The sequence below is a fragment of the Protopterus annectens genome, chromosome 12.part0 (genome assembly GCF_019279795.1).
Source record: "Protopterus annectens isolate FY-2018-M chromosome 12.part0, PAN1.0, whole genome shotgun sequence".
Lineage (NCBI taxonomy): Eukaryota > Metazoa > Chordata > Ceratodontiformes > Protopteridae > Protopterus > Protopterus annectens.
This window is the reverse complement of record NC_056746.1, coordinates 1,011,799,075-1,011,817,413: the sequence shown is the minus strand read 5'-3', so window position 1 is coordinate 1,011,817,413 and position 18,339 is coordinate 1,011,799,075. Positions and strand designations below refer to the sequence as shown.

Below are 18,339 nucleotides of genomic sequence, written 5' to 3'. Positions count from 1 at the left end.
TTTGGGTTTGTAAAAGGCAGATCATGTCTCCTAAACCTGATAGACTTCTTTGAAGCAGTCACCAAAGCCGTAGACAAGGGTAAGATGGTTCACACAGCCTATATAGATCTTGCCAAGGCTTTTGACACCATCCCCCACTCTGGAATTATAGATAAACTCACTAAACTAGGTATAAATCCCTATGTCACAAGATGGGTTGCGAACTGGCTCACTGACAGAACCCACACTGTGAAAGTAGCAGATTCCAAATCCGACTTCAGACCAGTGACAAGTGGAGTACCACAGGGTTCAGTCCTGAGTCCTCTTCTGTTTGGTATCTACTTCTGTGAAGTACAGGCTAACACAGAAGGTCTTTGGCTAACGAAGTTTGCAGATGACTGCAAACTAGGAGCCATAATTGAAACTCCTAACGATGTGGACATCCTACAAAAGGGCCTCACTGAGACAGATGCCTGGTGTCAAAGCGATGGCCTCAAGCTCAATGCCAAAAAGTGCATTGTCATCCACTTTGATAAAAACTCTGTACCCATGAACTACAACATAGGCAGTAGTATACTTAACACCGAAAGTGTGATAAGAGACCTTGGGACACAGGTGGTCAGTAGTCTCTCCTTTGATAATCACATCACCACAGTAGTGAGGAAATCCTTCTACATGGCACACCTCATCACAAAAGGTTTCTCATCCAGAAAAAAAGAGGTAATTATTCCCCTCTACTCATCACTCATTAGACCCATTATAGAGTACAGCACCCCTTTTGGTATGTACCTCACAAGACATCTGCAACAACTGGAAAGGCCGCAGAAATACTTCACAAAGAGGATTACCGGCCTCAAACAGATGCCCTACGCAGACCATCTCAAAAAAACTCCAGCTTTACTCCGTTGCATATCGCCTACTCAGAGGTGATCTCTGCCTAACATACAAAGCTATGTCAAACCCAGAGCTGTTGGATAGGCTCCACTTAAAGAAATCCCAATCCGTCCGAGCTACATGCTCTAAGGACCTAAACCTTGTCACCACAATAAACAGAACATGCCGGAGGGATAGATTCCTGTCCCAGAGACTTCCCATACTCTGGAATAAACTACCTATCTATATCAAACAAAGCTCCTCATTAGCACTCTTCAAGAAGAATCTTGATGATTGGATTGGAAATAGGAAATTCACCCCGGGGATCACCTCTGTGGCTCTACTCAACAGTGGCACAGGAAAATAATTTTCTTGGGTGGCAAAAGCCAGGGTACCATTTTGGCAGGGCTTGTATAGGCCCCAGGGCCGATAGCCTAGTACCTACCTATGAACCTATGAACCTATGAACAGAATGCTCTGACAGCCTTCAAGGACCACATTCTTCCAGGACAACTAATGGTAAAGATGGACAACACCACTGTTATGTGGTACATAAACAAGCAGGGGGGTACACATTCTTACCCCCTCTGCAGACTAGCCATGGCATTGTGGAACACAGCCTTGAGCTACCAAGTGCACCTACAAGCTCAATTCCTGCCAGGAAAATTAAATATACTGGCAGACGGACTAAGCAGAAATCTCATGGACCCACACGATTGGAAACTGGAACCAAGGATTTTCAACATGTTGACAAGCAAATGGGGGAGCCCAGATATAGACCTGTTTGCCTCTCCCCAGAACTACCAATTGGACAAATTTTGCACAAGGACTCCCCACAAACAAGCCTGGAAAGAGGATGCTCTGTCCTTCAGCTGGAAAAACCTATCAGTCTATGCCTTCCCCCCTCTGCCTCTGCTCTCCAAAGTACTACTAAAAATCAAACCGGACAAACCAAGGATGATTTTGATTGTTCCAGACTGGCTGCACCAACACTGGTACCCCCTTCTGCGCAGTGTGACATGGTTATCTCCATGGCACCTGCCTGAGACTCCTTCCCTGCTGTCTCAGCAGGAGAACCAGATTCTGCACCCTCAGCTTCTAACACTGAACCTTGCAGCCTGGCTAATTACTTAATCTCTCCTTTACCATCCCTCAGCAAACCTGTGATGGATATCATTTTAGAGGCAAGGAGGCCTAGTACTAGAAAATCTTATGCTGAAAAATGGAAAAGATTCTGTGCCTGGAACCAATCTCAAGGGATGAGCACAGCAGCATCCAATTTACCTCAGATTTTACAATACTTAACTGAGATGCTTCACAAGGGCCTGTCTTTTTCCTCCATTAAAATCCATGCCTCAGCCATTTCAGCTCATTATAACACAGAGCCTCCCTTCTTCTCTCATCCACTGCTCAAGCAGTTCCTCAGGGAGCCAAATTTTTGAGACCACCCAGGAGAGCTCCAACACCAGCCTGGGACCTTAACTTTGTCTTGGAGAAACTCACTCTACCTCCTTTCGAGCCAGCTGCTACTGCAGACTTAAAATTTTTTTCTTGGAAAACAGCTTTCCTTTTAGCAATCACTTCAGCTAGAAGGGTATCGGAATTACAGGCCCTTATGGCAGTGGAGCCTTTCATCATCTTTCATGCGGACAGGGTGTCCCTCAGAACCAGTCCATCCTTCATGCCCAAGGTGGTATCCAGTGTGACTCTTAATCAGTCCATTCATTTGCCAACCTTCTTTCCCAATCCACAAAATAAAGGGGAATGGATACTGCATTCCTTAGATGTGCACAGACAACTTAGATTCTACTTGGACAGGACTAAACCTCAAAGGAAATCTGAACAACTGCTGGTGGCATTTGCTGCAGGGGCAGAGGGGAAGGCTATTTCAAAGCAAACCATTTCTAAATGGATAAGCCATTGCATTCATTTCTGCTATAAGCACCATGGAAAACCTATCTCCCAGGAGATCAGACCTCACTTTAACAGGGCTGCATCTACCTCTACAGCCTTTCTCAGAGGTGTCCCTACCACGGACATCCTAGAAGCTGCTATCTGGAGTTATGTACATACTTTCACCAAGCATTATCACTTGCAATTTTCTCTAAATCAAGAGCTGGCTTTGCCACTGCAGTCTTGCAGGGCCTTATAGCTGGCCCTAATGCTATCTAAATTCCTCCTCCCAACCATAGCTTTGGGAATCTACCCAAATGTAATGACTGCAACAGTGAAACATGAAGAACATAGTACAGTTGTCTATACTTACAATAAACGTAGATGTTCAAGTGTATTCACTGTTGCAGTCCTGGTTACCCTCCCTCCAGCCCCCTAACTTCTTTTGACTATACCTCTACTTTCCTTTACTATGCTTAAAAGCCTTTTTGGTGTATTTGCTTTTTTGGTGGAGGTATACCTTTGTACTTTTATATTTAATTGCTTCCCATTGGGGGACACCTGACATGTGGGGCAAGAAAACCTGATGTAATGGCATCGGCTGCATGTTTTATAACCCCGACGACCTGATGTCATGGAAGAAGGGACAGCAACCGACACAGGACACAAGACTTTGTTAATCAGGCTGACTGAGGGATACCTGCAAGCAGATAACCCAAACGTAATGACTGCAACAGTGAATACACTCGAACATCTACATTTATGGTAAGTGCACACAACTGTACTTTTCAGCATCTCACATGGAAAGCAGCCAAATGGCTGAAGAACAAACTGTAAGAGTGCTTGCTATTATGGCTTTCATTCTTACAGACAGCAACTATATATATATATATATATATATATATATATATATATATATATATATGGTTTACTATTGAAATAGCGATCGAACTTGGTCAAACGGCCACTTCTGCGATGTATTTACGCGAACCGAAACCGTGAAAATTGTTTGCCACCGCCAGGCATTCGACGTTCGACATTACCGGCCGCACAACACCTCCACACCCATGCTACCATGGTTCATGCAGGGGCGAGGATCTGTCGTTCGCACAATTGGATTCGACCGCGGTGACATTCACTCTTCCGCCTTCGCGCAAGTCGAGTCGCACATAGTCGGATCGGCATTTCAATGGTAAACCTATATATATATAAATATATATATATATATATATATATATATATATATATATATATATATATATATATATATATATATATATATTTCTAATAAATATCAAATACATATTGATATGGGTGTGTGTGTGTGTGTGTGTGTGTGTGTGTGTGTGTGTGTGTGTGTGTGTGTGTGTGTGTGTGTGTGTGTGTGTGTGTGTGTGTATGTGTATATATATATATATATATAGATATATATATAGATAGATATATAAATATAGATAGATATATAGATATAGGTATAGATATATCAAAGTGCTGAAAGATTAAATCAGAAATAATTGATTCCAACACATCGAACTTTCAAAACACCAAAACTGCTACAAAATTGAAAATCAACAGATTGAGAAAGAAAATAACCAGTTTCCTATGTCATTCCATTAACCCTGCCAGTAACTTTAGGTGCAACCTGCCTGAATAGTGCTGCTGTTATGGGAAGGGTATTTCCAAGGTTATATGGAGGGTTGGAATTAGGGACAGGTTTAGGGTTAGCATGTATTAATAAAGTTGGTAGGGGTCTTTACCTAAGCCTAACACTCTTATTTCTGTAGCTACCACTAAAAAGGCTCTGGCACCCTAGAAGCCAACTGTTCCTCTATCAGATGTGAATGCCAGAGTAAAAGACAGGCTGGTCTGGTAGGTTTTTATTTTTCTCATAAGTAAAATCAAGGGCTTGAGTCCATTACCTATGCAGAATGCCTTAAAGCTCTAGCTCTCTCTGTCTCATACAGACTTCATAGGTATTGATCTTTGCCTGGTCTACAACACCTCAAATGAACATGCCATGAGCAACCTCTCTCATATTCACAAAACCAGCAACACCATCAACAACCATGCTAAAAAGATTAACCTTCACCTTAACATTAATTGAACCTACTGACATGATAGATACTACAGTCAAAGAACATCTATCCCTGGAAGCAGGTTCCCTCCTTCATGTTATGAGACTATTGCAGGCAGAAACTAAAAAAAAACTGCATGCTTACCTTGCAGTGAAGTGCAGAGTCCAAAATTGCCAGAAGCGCAATAATTCTTATGACTAATTTTGGTTGTTTCTGACCATGAATACCATCTCTGTTTTCTTAGAGAGTTACTTCTTGCCCATAATGCACTGTGAGTCTACAGATGATGAGATTACAGTGACATAGTCTGTCTAGTCGAATCATGGCCTCATTCACTTAAAATGGAAGTGGTAAGAAATAATGCTAAGGTTGAGAATCCTCAGTAAGAGTGTTATTGACTTTTTGACATATTTGGTACACTATCTGTATAAAGTTCTTAAGAAAGTATAAAGAAAGAACTGAGATAAAATAGCCTTTTTAAAAAGTTATATTTTGTGAATCTTGGATTCTGCCTTCCTTTCCTGAGGCTGACAGAAATGTTGATTTCCTGTCTTGCAAACCTTAGCTAATTGGTGAAATTGTTTTAATGTTTATCAGATGTATTCACCTTCAAGCTACAAAAGACTTAATAGTTTTATAGCACCAATGAAGGAAGGAAGAGAATGCAGCTTTATATGACAGCACAATGTCAAAGAGCTGTGAATTTTGAACATGAATAGCTTTTTGACCTCAGTGGATAAAAAATTACAAAACAGAGCTACAGGTATGTTGCTGTGTTCTCCTTGGCAAAAGACTTTCAGATGTAATAAACAAAACAATGCAAGAACAAGGGAGATACATTCCTAAGGAAAGTATCATGAAAGTTCATTCAGCCACTACATGGTGTGCACTGAGGAATCTGACTGCGATAGAAATGCCAGAGTGGAGGCAAATTGCTAAGCCACGTTTTTTAACACATGAAAGATCATACTCTAGGGAGGGAAATACACTCTGGGGAAAGGAGATCTTGTAGGCATAGCTGTCCTTTAAAAAAATTAATTCTTTCACCATCTTTAAATGCCTGGTAATCACAAATGCATTCCTGGTTTTGTTTCACAGACCATCATAGAAATGGGTAGTAAGTAGTGGGAGTTGTAATTGCTAGGCTAGTAATTATCTTTCCAATCAGTTGCCTAGTAACAACATATGAACTTACGAGGGTGGATTGGATGGGAGTTAAATGTTAAGGGCACCTAAAGCCCTGAATGTTTATGCTGTTTGATCTTCCACCAGAAGAAACAAATGTAATGTAAATGCAACTGAATCCCTTGTGAAGGAAGAGGACAGCCTTAGGAAGGGTCTATATTAGATAATCGAACTTTCAAAAGTTCGACTGTCACATGGTCGACACCATATGATCAAACTTTTAGAAGCTCGAATTTCTAAAAAAAAATAAACTACACAAATAACCAAAGCCCCCTGCACCCCCCACACCCCCACTCTTTAAATATACCAACTCCTGAGATCGCACTACAGTGCAGAAAAGGGAAATCTTCTTATTCCTCGATGTAAGGAATGTATGTAATCTCCATTAAAATATTCGAACTTTCAAAAATTAGATCATATGGTGTCGACCATATGACACTCAAACTTTTGAAAGTTTGATTATGTAATATAGACCCCCTTAGGAAATATCACTGAAAGTATTATGCCCCTGGCTCAAACTGATGGCATCAAAGGCCACCCTGCAACTATTTTAGATGAGAAATTCAGACAGGGCACGTCTTCCAGTTCATAGCACTAGTAATATTCCATGTATGGATGCATACATTTAAGTATTGTTCATTTTAAACATGCTATCAATCTATCTGTCTTTCTTTCTATCCATCTATCTATCTGCCTATCATTCCATCTAACGGTATGTCAGCTTTTATTTTACTGCCAATTTCTTCACCTCATACCTTTAAGACCACTCTAAGATTATACCTTTGCCCACTCCATTACTGCTAGACAGAAACAGAGGGCACTGTAATTATAATTTATAAATAGGATATAATATGTGTTTATTTATTTATTTATGTATATATTTATTATATTGCATTGTTAAATTGTATTTTAACTTTATTTAAAATGCATTTTTATGTGGTTATCCATTGTGACATTTTATGCCATATGATAGTGAATAAAGAATGCTTCTGTCCAGCAAATTCAGCATAAAACTGCCAGCTTAATAAGTAACTGATGTAAGAAATGATCACTTTTTTCTTCTGTTAATGAACACTTTGTCACCCACCAAAAAATGACAGACATAGAACACAATGCACCTGTTGCCATGACTAGTGCAAAACCCCCAAATATGAGTCCCTTACTACTATGATGAATTAACCAAGTTCATACCTCTCAGCTGTCCAGGCTTTTGCCCCATATTTTTGGTGTGTTTCTCAAAAAATGTGTTCTTTTCTGGCAAATCATTGAGGACTAAACCACTAAATAATGACAGGCATTTCAGCTTCAGACTTCATATACTTCAGAAAATGAATACAAGTTCATAAATTCTTATTCTTGCAGCTTTCTAAGTTTATATGTGCAATATTTAAAATCTGTCCTTATTTTTTGGCATTTGTCCCCCATTATTTTTGATTTTGTCCAGAATTTTACACTAAGATGTTGAGAGGTGTGACCAAATTGTTTGCACTGGCTAACTACAAGGAATCACTTGTAAGATGTTGTTATAGTTTGGCACACCTTTGTGAGGTTAATGCTGATGAGTCATCCGTCATCCCTTTTGGTTAAAAGTGAGTCTAATTATTAGTGTAAGACAACATTTGATGAGTCTTCAAACTGCATAGCTCATGAAACATCAGCATCAAGGCACCCTTCATATGTTGTCAACAACATGGCATGGTTTAAAGCTGTCAGGGGTAGTAGTTTGTGTTTAGTTACATAGAAATCTTGTCTGCAGTTCTCCCTTGTGAGGAAACAAGCTCCATATAGACTTGTTCTATAGAGATATACTGTATCTTAAATCATGAAACCAGGATTCAGATGAAACTACCTATGTTGCTCCCCATTATGTTTTCTGGAACACTAATACTGATTAAAGACTGACTGATGATACTAGAGGGTAGTTTTTCTTTTATCACTGGTGCACTGACCAAGATAATTCTGTGTTTTGCTTACTTAGCTAGAATGGCTACTTTTCAGGTTAAGGCTCTATCATTTGTCTCTCTTTATAGGTTCATAGGTAGGTACTAGGCTATATAAGGCCTATATAAGCCTAGCCAAAAGGGTACCCTGGCTTTTGCCACCCAAGAAAATTATTTTTCTGTGCCCCTGTCGAGCAGAGCCACAGAAGTGATCCCTGGGGCGAATTTCCTATTTCCCATAAGATTTTTCTTGAGAGTGCTAATGAGGAGCTTTGTTTGATATAGATAGGTAGTCTGTTCCAGAGTATAGGAAGTCTCTGGGACAGGAATCTATCCCTCCAGCATGTTCTATTTATTGTGGTGACAAGGTTTAGGCCCCTAGAGCGTTGTGTAGCTTGAAGAGATTGGGATTTTTTTAAGTGGAGCATGTCCAACAGCTCTGGGTTTGACAGCACATAGAAATCCATTCATTGTCCTTCCAATATTTCTCTGTATTTTGGGTAATACATAGATTTGTCTATATGAGTGTACTTTTTTTATAAAAATTTGCTGATAGAACTGAACACTGTAATGTTTGGCTAAAAAAGGTCCTAAGACCAGCCCACAAACCCAATAAATAAACAGCTAAATTTCTTATGTGGGAGGTACAAGCTTGTATTTGAATAAGCCACCTTCAAAATTCTGACTAAATTCGAATGCAGTTCCTTCAGTAACCAGCTCAAGGCCAGCACTGACACTTTGTTACCCTGACTGCAAATGCTTCTGAATGCTCATGGACAGAATTAAATTATTTTGTAATATGTTAGTGTAGCGCTTTTTGCGCAGAATACACAAGAACTGCATTGATAGTTTTTTCCCCAAGTTGAGTTGCTTGCACATTCTTGCAGTGAGAGTGTTAAAGTTCTGTAACATGTCACTGTGAGACCAGGACAGTTCTTTTAATATGCTGTGGAGACTTAGGTTTGGCTTATGTGGAGTTTATAAGAAGTTACCACACTGGTGATTTTATTAGTTGGAAAACTGCAAGTTATCAAAATCCTGTGCAACTCTTGGCACTTGTAGATGAATATATTAATTTGCAATTAATCTGTAATAGTCTGGCTATGTTACTGTAAATGTATGAATAGATGAAGTTTCATGTCAGCACCACACTCATCTGTTGGTTACAGGATTGTGGCATGAGGTGGTTGCTTATCCAAGGTGAGGGGAGGACATCTGAACTGGGGTAGGGAGTGTCACAGTATAAGTAAAGTAGACAATGTTTTATCATTTTTTATTACAGATAGATATCCACCTCTGAGAATACTCTATGTAGTGAGGTTGTTCCCACCTCCCCATTAGCCATAGTCTGTAAAGCAAATTTTTGGTTGAATAATTTACATTTTTGAGCAGAACCTTTTTTAACATTCAAACTCTTCTGCTTCCGAAAACTGATAGCCCTCTGACCATGCAATATTTTTGTGTGACCATTTGTGGTCCGATATATTTTTGTTTTAGAGACTGGGCAAAATGTCATTCCAAGGGGATCCAGTATCTGTCTGCCTGGGTGACATGTTTGACAAGCTTCGATGATTTGCCAGAGATGGCTTCCACCTGTCACCACTGAGAATCCACATACTGGACAATGCCATTGCCTCCCCCATTGCGCCTTTTTTAGGCAATGTCCCAAAGACAAATCTTCCAACATAAAAGATCTGTCAAAAAGCAAGTTGGAGGTTATGCTGCTTAATGCTAGAAGCCTTAACCTGAAAATGCACTCACTGGAGGCTCTTTGCACTGGAAGATGCCAGTGTCTGTGTGGTCACGGAAACATGGTTCAGGGCTGTGGAGAGCTCCCCTGCCTTACCAGGCTATACCTCATTCCATACATTCTGACCCCAAAATGAGGTCAGGAAGACTAAGGGTGGTGGAATTTCTATCTTCATTAAGGACAGGCACAACCTCCACATAGGTTTCCCAGCATGATGCACTGGAACTACTCCAGGTACAACTGATGATTGGCAAGACACCCATCCAAGTTATAGTCAGCTATAGACCCCCCTCCATAACTCCGGACATCCACTCCTCTTACCTGGATTTACTTGACTCCATCAAGGTATCCCCCAACACCCTGATCCTTGGTGACTTCAACTACCCCACCATAGACTGGGTGAATTATTCCTGCACTAATGCACTCACTCAAAAATTAATTTTCTTCATCAATTCTAGCACGTTAGACCAGCACTTGTCTCATCCCCCACAAGGGGAGGTAACATTCTGGACTTCCTTCTTACCAACATGGGCAACAGCTGCACCACTCCCATAGTAGCTTCCTCCCCGGTGAAACCAGATCATCAGATGATCTCATTTGAAGTTTCTATCCCACCCAACCCCTCCCCCCAGCCATAATCAAGCTAAAAACATCCCAAAAGTTGACTAAAACCTCTTAAGGGAGTGTATCAGCAGATTCACCCCCCCCCAGAGGATGCAGACAACTGTGCTGAACAGAATGCGAATGCAGTATACAAGCACCTGTACAACTGCATGGACTCAGCCTTATCCAACAGAACTAAAATCTGCTCCTAAAGGAAAAATAAACCTGTTTGTTGGACATCCTATATCAACAGGCTTTACAACAAAAGGAAGAAATTGTTGTTGACAGTAGAAAGGAACACATTCCAAACTGGAAATGCTCCCTCATTAGCCTCAGCAAGAAAATTAGATCACTAGCCACCGAAACAAAGGGAAACCACAAAGCCTTCTTCAGTTACATCAGAAACCTCCATGGCAAGGCCCAGGTTTGTTCCGAATTAGTACTTAACAGTATCTCTTATACTGATCCTGTTGACTTAGCCAACCTGCTAGCAGATAGGTTCAGTACAAACTTCACCCCCTACTTATCCCACACCTCATATCTCCATAGATCAAGTGCTAAAAGCCCTATCTAAGGCAAAGAACACAGCTTCCATGAGACCTGATAGTATCCCAGGCTGTATTCTGTACCATCTCAAACAAGAACTGGCTTCACCATTGAGCACCCTATTCAACCACAGGCTAAGTACAGGCTTCATTCCAACAGAGTGGAGAACTGTCATTGTCTTCCCCTTGTACAAAGGTGGTGCCACAACTGTCCCTGGAAACTATTGCCCCATTAGCTTGATAAGTCTAGTCTGTAAAGCCATGGAGTATATTGTTATGGATCTCATAAACAAGGACAAAGGAAATCTCCAAGCACTTGACCCCACCCAGTTCGCATTCGTGAAGGGCAGATCTTGCCTGTTGAACCTAGTTGACTTCTTTGAGACTATCACTAAGGCCCTGGATGAGGGAAAGGTGTACCTTGACTTGGCCAAAGCCTTTGACACAATCAAACCACAAAACGAAAGCACAGTCTTCAAACAAAAAAGTTTATTCACTTCTTACACACTCTAGCTCCTCGGCTGTTAAGCCTTCAAGGAGTACAAGTACAATGCAACATCCCTTACCTCATATGTACTCACTCAATCAGTCAATTAAGTAATTAATTAAATCAAATACTTCCAATTCTTCTTTTCTCTTTTGGCTGTTCCCATTAGGGGTCACCACAGCGGATTATCTGTTTCCATTTATTCCGGTCCTCTGCATCTTGCTCTATCAAGAGAGTACAGGCAGGGTGGAATGGGTGGAGATGAGTGTCAGGAGTGATTTGTGACAGACGGGTGCCAGTAAGAGTGAAAGGGAAGGTTTACAAGAGGGTAGTGAGACCAGCTGGTTATATGGGTTAGAGACGGTGACATTGACAAAAAGGCAGGAATCAGAGCTGGAAGTGGCAGAGTTAAAGATGTTAAGATTTGCACTGGCTATGACAAGGATGGACAGGATTAGGAATCAGTATATTAGAGGGTCAGCTCAGGTTGGACAAAGCCAGAGAGGTGAGATTGCATTGGTTTGGACATGTGCTGAGGAGGGATGCTCGGTATATTGGGGAAAGGGTTCTAAGGATGGAGCTGCCAGGTAACAGGAAAAGAGGAAGGCCTAAGATTAGGTTTATGGATGTGGCGAGAGAGGACATGCACATGGTTGGTCTTCTTCACCTCTCAACCACACTCACCATTACTCTGCACTGTTGACCCCAAGTGCTTAAACTCATCCACCTTCACCAACTCTACTCCCTGCATCCTCACCATTCCTCTATCCTCCCTCTCATTCACACACATATATTTTGTCTTAGTCCTGCTGACATTCATTCCTCTCCTCTCTAGAGCATATCTCCACCTCTCCAGGGTCTCCTCAACCTGGTCCCTACTCTCACTAAATATCACAATGTCATCTGCAAACATAGTCCACGGGGCCTCCTGTCTGATCTCGTCTGTCAACCTATCCATCACCGTTGCAAATAAAAAAGGGCTCAGAGCTGATCCTTGATGTAAACCCTTAGGAATCAAGGTATCAAATTTCAAAGTAAAAAGTGCTTCTTTATACAGCAGTTTTTTTTTTTTTTACTCCTACAGGGTCTAAAAAGACAGATCCCACTTGTTCTAAAACACAACCTTGCAACAATTTAAAATTACTTGCATGAAATTCTTTAAAATGCAAAGCTAAAGGACTATCGCAGTTAGCTTTTTTAATGTCCCTTATTTGTTCCTGGAGACGTACTTTAAACTTTCGTTTGCTTTCACCTACATAAAACTTGTTACATGGACATCTCAAAATATACAGAATTCCTTCTGCATTACAAGTGTAACATCCATTTGGAGAAAAATGTACAGAATTAATAATAGGAAAGTTCTTTACAACATGAAAGCAAATAGAACATTTCTCACAACTAAAGGTACCATATCTAAGAATAATCTGACTATGTGCTCGTACTTCAGGCACTTGAAATTTATTATGCACTTATATCAGAAATACTACAACCCTTTTTATAAGAAATCAAAAGTTTATTTGCTAAACATTGTTCCAGAATACCATCTTTAAACAACATAGGCCAATAGTAATGTTACATTTGCACACTCTGTAGACTTAATACATTATAAATAGTTACAAAATAAATTATCTTACCAGTATGGTTGGCACTATTATTTTTTACATCTTCCAGTTCTCATTCGTGAAGGGCAGATCTTGCCTATTGAACCTGGTTGACTTATTTGAGACTGTCAGTAAGGCCCTGGATGTGGGAAAGACAGTACATACAGCTTACCTTGACTTGGCCAAGGCAATTGACACAATCCCCCACTCGGGCATCATCGAGAAGCTAACGCAGCAGTGATCAGAAAAAAACTTTTACTTGGTTCATCTCATAAGTAAAGGGCTTGCATCCAGAAAAAAAGGAAGTTATTACCTCTCTATACTCCTCTCTCATTAGACCAGTAATTGAGTATAATGCCCCATTTGATATGTACCTCTCCAAACATCTGCACCAACTGGAAAGGTCACAGAAATACCTCACAAAGAGAATCAATGGCCTCCAAAACCTGCCCTATGTGGACAGGCTCAAATCACTGTCACTCTACTTTGTATCATACAGAGGTGATGTGTGTCTGGCTAAAACCTGCTGGAGGGACAGGTTTGTGCCCCAGAGGCTTCCCCGTCTCTCGAATAGACTTCCCAAACACGTCAAACAAAGTACCTCGCTGACCCTCTTCAAGCACAACCTTGATGAGTGGCTGGGAAAACACAAATTTGCCCCAGTGGCTCCACCAGTGTCCCTCATTGGCAGGGGCATCAGGTGCTGACTGAGGTTGCTTTTTTGGGGTAAACTCTTGGCTAGGCTTGTAACGTCCCCAGGGACATTAGCCTAGTAAACTCCTACGATCCTATGATCCTATGTAGAAAGTCATCCTACTGGATAACAAACCTTCTCCAGCATGGTATTAATGTACGGATAAAGCCTGGTAAAAAGAAAAAACAAGTCCACCACTTCTGGGTAGCATATTAACATGCATTGAAGTTTGGACTGAAAAAAATGCAAACTGTCACCATTTATTTACATTTACTAAATCTTTGGTTGTTTAGTGAGCATAAAAAGAAGTAAATAAAAAAGCAATGGGTGTGTGTGCGTGTTTGTGTGTGTGTGTGTGTGTGTGTGTGTGTGTGTGTGTGTGTGTGTGTGTGTGTGTGTGTGTGTGTGTGTGTGTGTGTGTGTGTGTGTGTGTGTGTGTGTGTGTGTGTGTGTGTGTGTGTGTGCATATGCACGCATGTTTTATGTGTGTGCATGTGCATGCATGTTTTATGTGTGTGTGTGTGTGTGTGTGTGTGTGTGTGTGTGTGTGTGTGTGTGCGCGCGTTTGCATGCATGTTTTCTGTGTGTGTGCACGCATGTGTGTGTGCATGTGCTTGTGCACGCATGTTTTGTGTGTGTGTGTGTGTGTGTGCGCGTGTGTGTGTGCATGTGTGTACGCATGTTTTATGTGTGCGTGTGTGTGTGTGTGTGTGTGTGTGCACACATGTTTTATGTGTGTGTGTGTGTGTGTGTATCTGTGTCTGTGTGTTTGTGCGTGCACGCATGTTTTGTGTTGTGTGTGTGTGTGTGTGTGTGTGTGTGTGTGTGTGTGTGTGTGTGTGTGTGTGTGTGTGTATGCATGAGAGAAAGTATGTGAGAGAAAGACAGGAAGATGAGCAAGACAGGAAGACAGAGACAGCGTAATTTCTTTCAACTTCAACAGACAGTCCATCAACATGCATTGTCTAAACAGTAAGAAGTACGAAACTCTAATGTCTAGCATTATAGACTGACTGTGAATTTTGGTGATTAACCAGCAAATTAATAATTTTATGAGGAACAGAGCAAAACTGTGCAGTAAAATCAGGGACATTCTGCAAAATCAGTGACAGTTAAGGAGGCATAGGGTGATTGCAGTGCTTTGTATTGTATGATTTTTTTTTCATTCATTGGATCACATTGAGACATGAGGTGTAGTCAACAGAGTGGATGCAACAGATAGGCATGTTTGTGTGTGTGTGTGTGTGTGTGTGTGTGTGTGTGTGTGTGTGTGTGTGTGTGTGTGTGTGTGTGTGTGTGTGTGTGTGTGAGCAAGCGTGCATGTGTGAACACTTACATAACTTATATTTTAAATGAAAAATACTTCCTCTAATAATTACTTTTGATACAGCAATTTTAAAACTTTAGGCAGAGTAATTATTTTACATCAAAAATAGAAAAAAATTATATGGTCATAAAATAATTAAAAACAATTTAACAGATAGTATATTCTTAACACCCACTGTCATATATCTCGACTATACAGATTTTTGCAGAATGTCCAGATTTTCGCCCCATATTTTAGGTCCCTTTTTCATAAATTTGTGTTTTTCTTGCAAATTAGTGGCAAATCATGAAAGATTAAAGTTAGAAAATAACAAAAGACACTTGAGTTGCAGACTTCATACCCTTCAGAAAACTCATTATAATGCAAAACCTGTTATTCTATCAACTTTCTAAGTTTGTAAGAAAAATATTAAAAAATTGTCCCCATTTTTGGGCCTTTGTCCCACTTTTCCTTTTGGCTTTGTCCAGATTTCTTGCTCAAACAGGTTGAGAGGTATGCCCACCATGGAGGGCATTATTCCACTTTATCAGAGAAACAATGCCCATCCAGGAGTTATAAGGCCCTCTGCCTGCAACACTGGTCCTCTCAAAAACAGTGGGTGAGCTTTAACTCCTTTATAACACCCACCCTGTAGGACATTATTGCTTGCATAATATTTTATTCTGTTTCTCTCTCTCTTCTTTTTCCAGTTCTTCCCATAACATGCATTTCACCATGCCAGTGGACATAGCCAGTACAGTGTATCTGCCTGATAGTAGCTATGCATGTTAAAATAGGTTTTTTACACCATATCTGTCAACTTGCATTATCAAAAAATATAAAGATAGTTCCTGTGTTTCAAGTAGTGGTAATAGCCACGTTGAATGTTGGTACAATACTAAACTTTATACTAATACGTATTTTCTGAATTGTTAAGACTTATGTTTTAAATATAGTGACTGGCATTGTTTAGTTACTGTAATGATTAAGATATTTGCTAGAAAATTGATGTTTTTCAACAGAATAAATCAAAATTCTGAGCCAAACTGTCATGTAAATTAAGGACAATTGATTGATGTGTTTGTGCTGTACAATTAATGTGTGTTGGCTGACAGAAGCAAAGAGGAAGAAAATATTCCCTCAAACCATAAGTGCAAGCACAGTTGCAAACAATGGCATCTACCTTCTTGTTTGCTCACATAAAGCATCTAACTCTAATAGTATTTGGAGTTTTCTGTCCTTCACTGTTAGGTCCCCCACTTCTGGACATCACAAAGTGCTAACTCTACCAGCATTGGGTGCTTCAGTGAAGGAAATCATGTTCATGTGTAAGCTGCCATTATTGTGAAAATTAGGGTCTGTATTAGGAGCTCGAGTTTTCAGAAATTCAAAATTAATTGTTGTTGAGACGATATGATCGTGTTTCTGATAACTTGAACTTCAGAAAACTACAGAAGTCTACCTTTTCCCTATGTTTCTGCAGGAGGGGCAAGCCCCATCACCCCTGCATACTATATATACCAACTCAGAGATCACACTACAGTGGGAAAAAGAGTAAATTCCCTGATCCTCCATGTACCATGATCTCCATTCAAAAGCTTTGAGTTTCTGGAAAATCTATCATATGGTCTTGACCATATCAGTTTTGAGTTACTGAAAACTCGAGCTTCTGATAGGGATCCAAAAATTAATATCATTATTATGAAAGTTAATATGCACTACTTGTTCACTCATACATTTATATAAAATGTTGCTCTGTTGTTCAGTACAAGAGCTTTCATATTTTGTAATATTCATCCTTGCTCAGTGTACATTATATGTTTTGTATCATGCTGTACTCCTGAAGAGAGACTGAAACGGGTCCATATAGTAAATCTCTGCACTGTCCTAGCAGACACACATTAAAATAGCCCACATTATGACACTTGACAACATGTTCCATTTGTTAATAATTTAGTTACAGGCTCCATCTGCAGCCTAATCATCCAGTTTCTTATACTTAAAGCAAATTAAATCATGTTTACTTTTAACTCAGCCTCTGTGTATGTCTAGTGATGACCTTTTCTCAGTCTCAGACAGTAGCAGATGTTTAGTGTACCAGTTCCCTTACCTGAAGTAAAGAAAGCTGTTGACAACCACAAGGCCTTCTACAGTTATGTCCGTAACCTCAAAGGCAGAACACAGGAGTCTGACGAACTGGTAGTCAGTGGTGCCAACATACCTCTCAACTGTCCAGATTTTTGCAGAATGTCCAGATTTTTGCCTCATATTTTTGGTCTTTTCCTCATAAAATTTGTGGGGGGGTTTTGCAATCAATGAGGATTGAAATCACTAAATAATTCCATATGTTTGAATTTCAGAATTCATTTCCTTCAGAAAATGTATGCTAATACAAAGCCTGTCATTTCTACCAACTTTCTAAGTTTAGAAGAAGAATAATTAAAATATTTCCCTATATTTGGACTTTTTTCACCCATTATTTTTGGTTTGTGCAGATTTCTTGTATTAAGAGTTTGAGATGTATGAGGTGCCATCTTCACTAAGTAGAGAAACATAGTGAATCTGCTGGCTGTCAAATTCAGCTCAAAATTCCCTCCATATTCCACCCTGCCTCCCCCCATGAAATACCTACTAGCATATCCCCCAAACTGTTTGCAGGGAGCAGGTCCTGGCAGAGCTCCTTAAAGCCAAAATCACTGTCTCATTGGGCCCCAAAAATATCCTTGGATGCCTAATAAATAGCTTGAAACGTGACCAATTAGGACCACTTAAGTCACTTTTCAACTATAGCCTCAAAACAAACTTTTTATCCAGGGAATGGAGGACTACAATGGTTACCCCACTTCACAAGGCTGGATGATCCCTGAAACTACAGACCCATTAGACTAACTGGTCTAATATGAAAAGCCATGGAACAAATTATCATGGAAATGATAAACAAAGGCATAGGGAACCTTCAAACACTGGGCCCAATCTAATTTGTTTTTTTCAAGAGAAGATCATACCTAATAAACCTGGTGGACTTCTTTGAATAGGTCACTAAGGCTATGAAGGAGGAGAAAATGGCACATACTGTCTATCTGGACCTGGCTAAGATGGTTGATACAATACCTTACTCGGATATATTTGACAAACTCACTGAAGTAGGCATAAACCTTTACATAACTTGCTGGATTGTTTACTGGCTGACTGACAGGACACAGGAATTTAGGACTGGTGAGACCACCTCCACTAAGAGACTGGTCACCAGCAGGGTACCATTGGCCTCCATGTTGGGACCACTCCTATTTGGCATCCACTTCTCAGAGGTAAAGGCTAATGTCAAAGCCTTTGCTAACCAAGATTGCAGATAACTACAGATTGGGAGGTATCACAGATCCCCCCATGACATAGATATCTTATAGGAGG

The 18,339-nt window shown here is 40.3% G+C and overlaps 1 protein-coding gene across 2 annotated transcripts in view; it reads left to right on the top strand.

Annotated features, from left to right (window-relative positions):
• TSHZ2 (teashirt zinc finger homeobox 2) overlaps positions 1 to 18,339 on the top strand; it is a 1,160,839-nt gene that overhangs the window by 479,096 nt on the left and 663,404 nt on the right. The gene's annotated exons all lie outside the window — the stretch shown is intronic.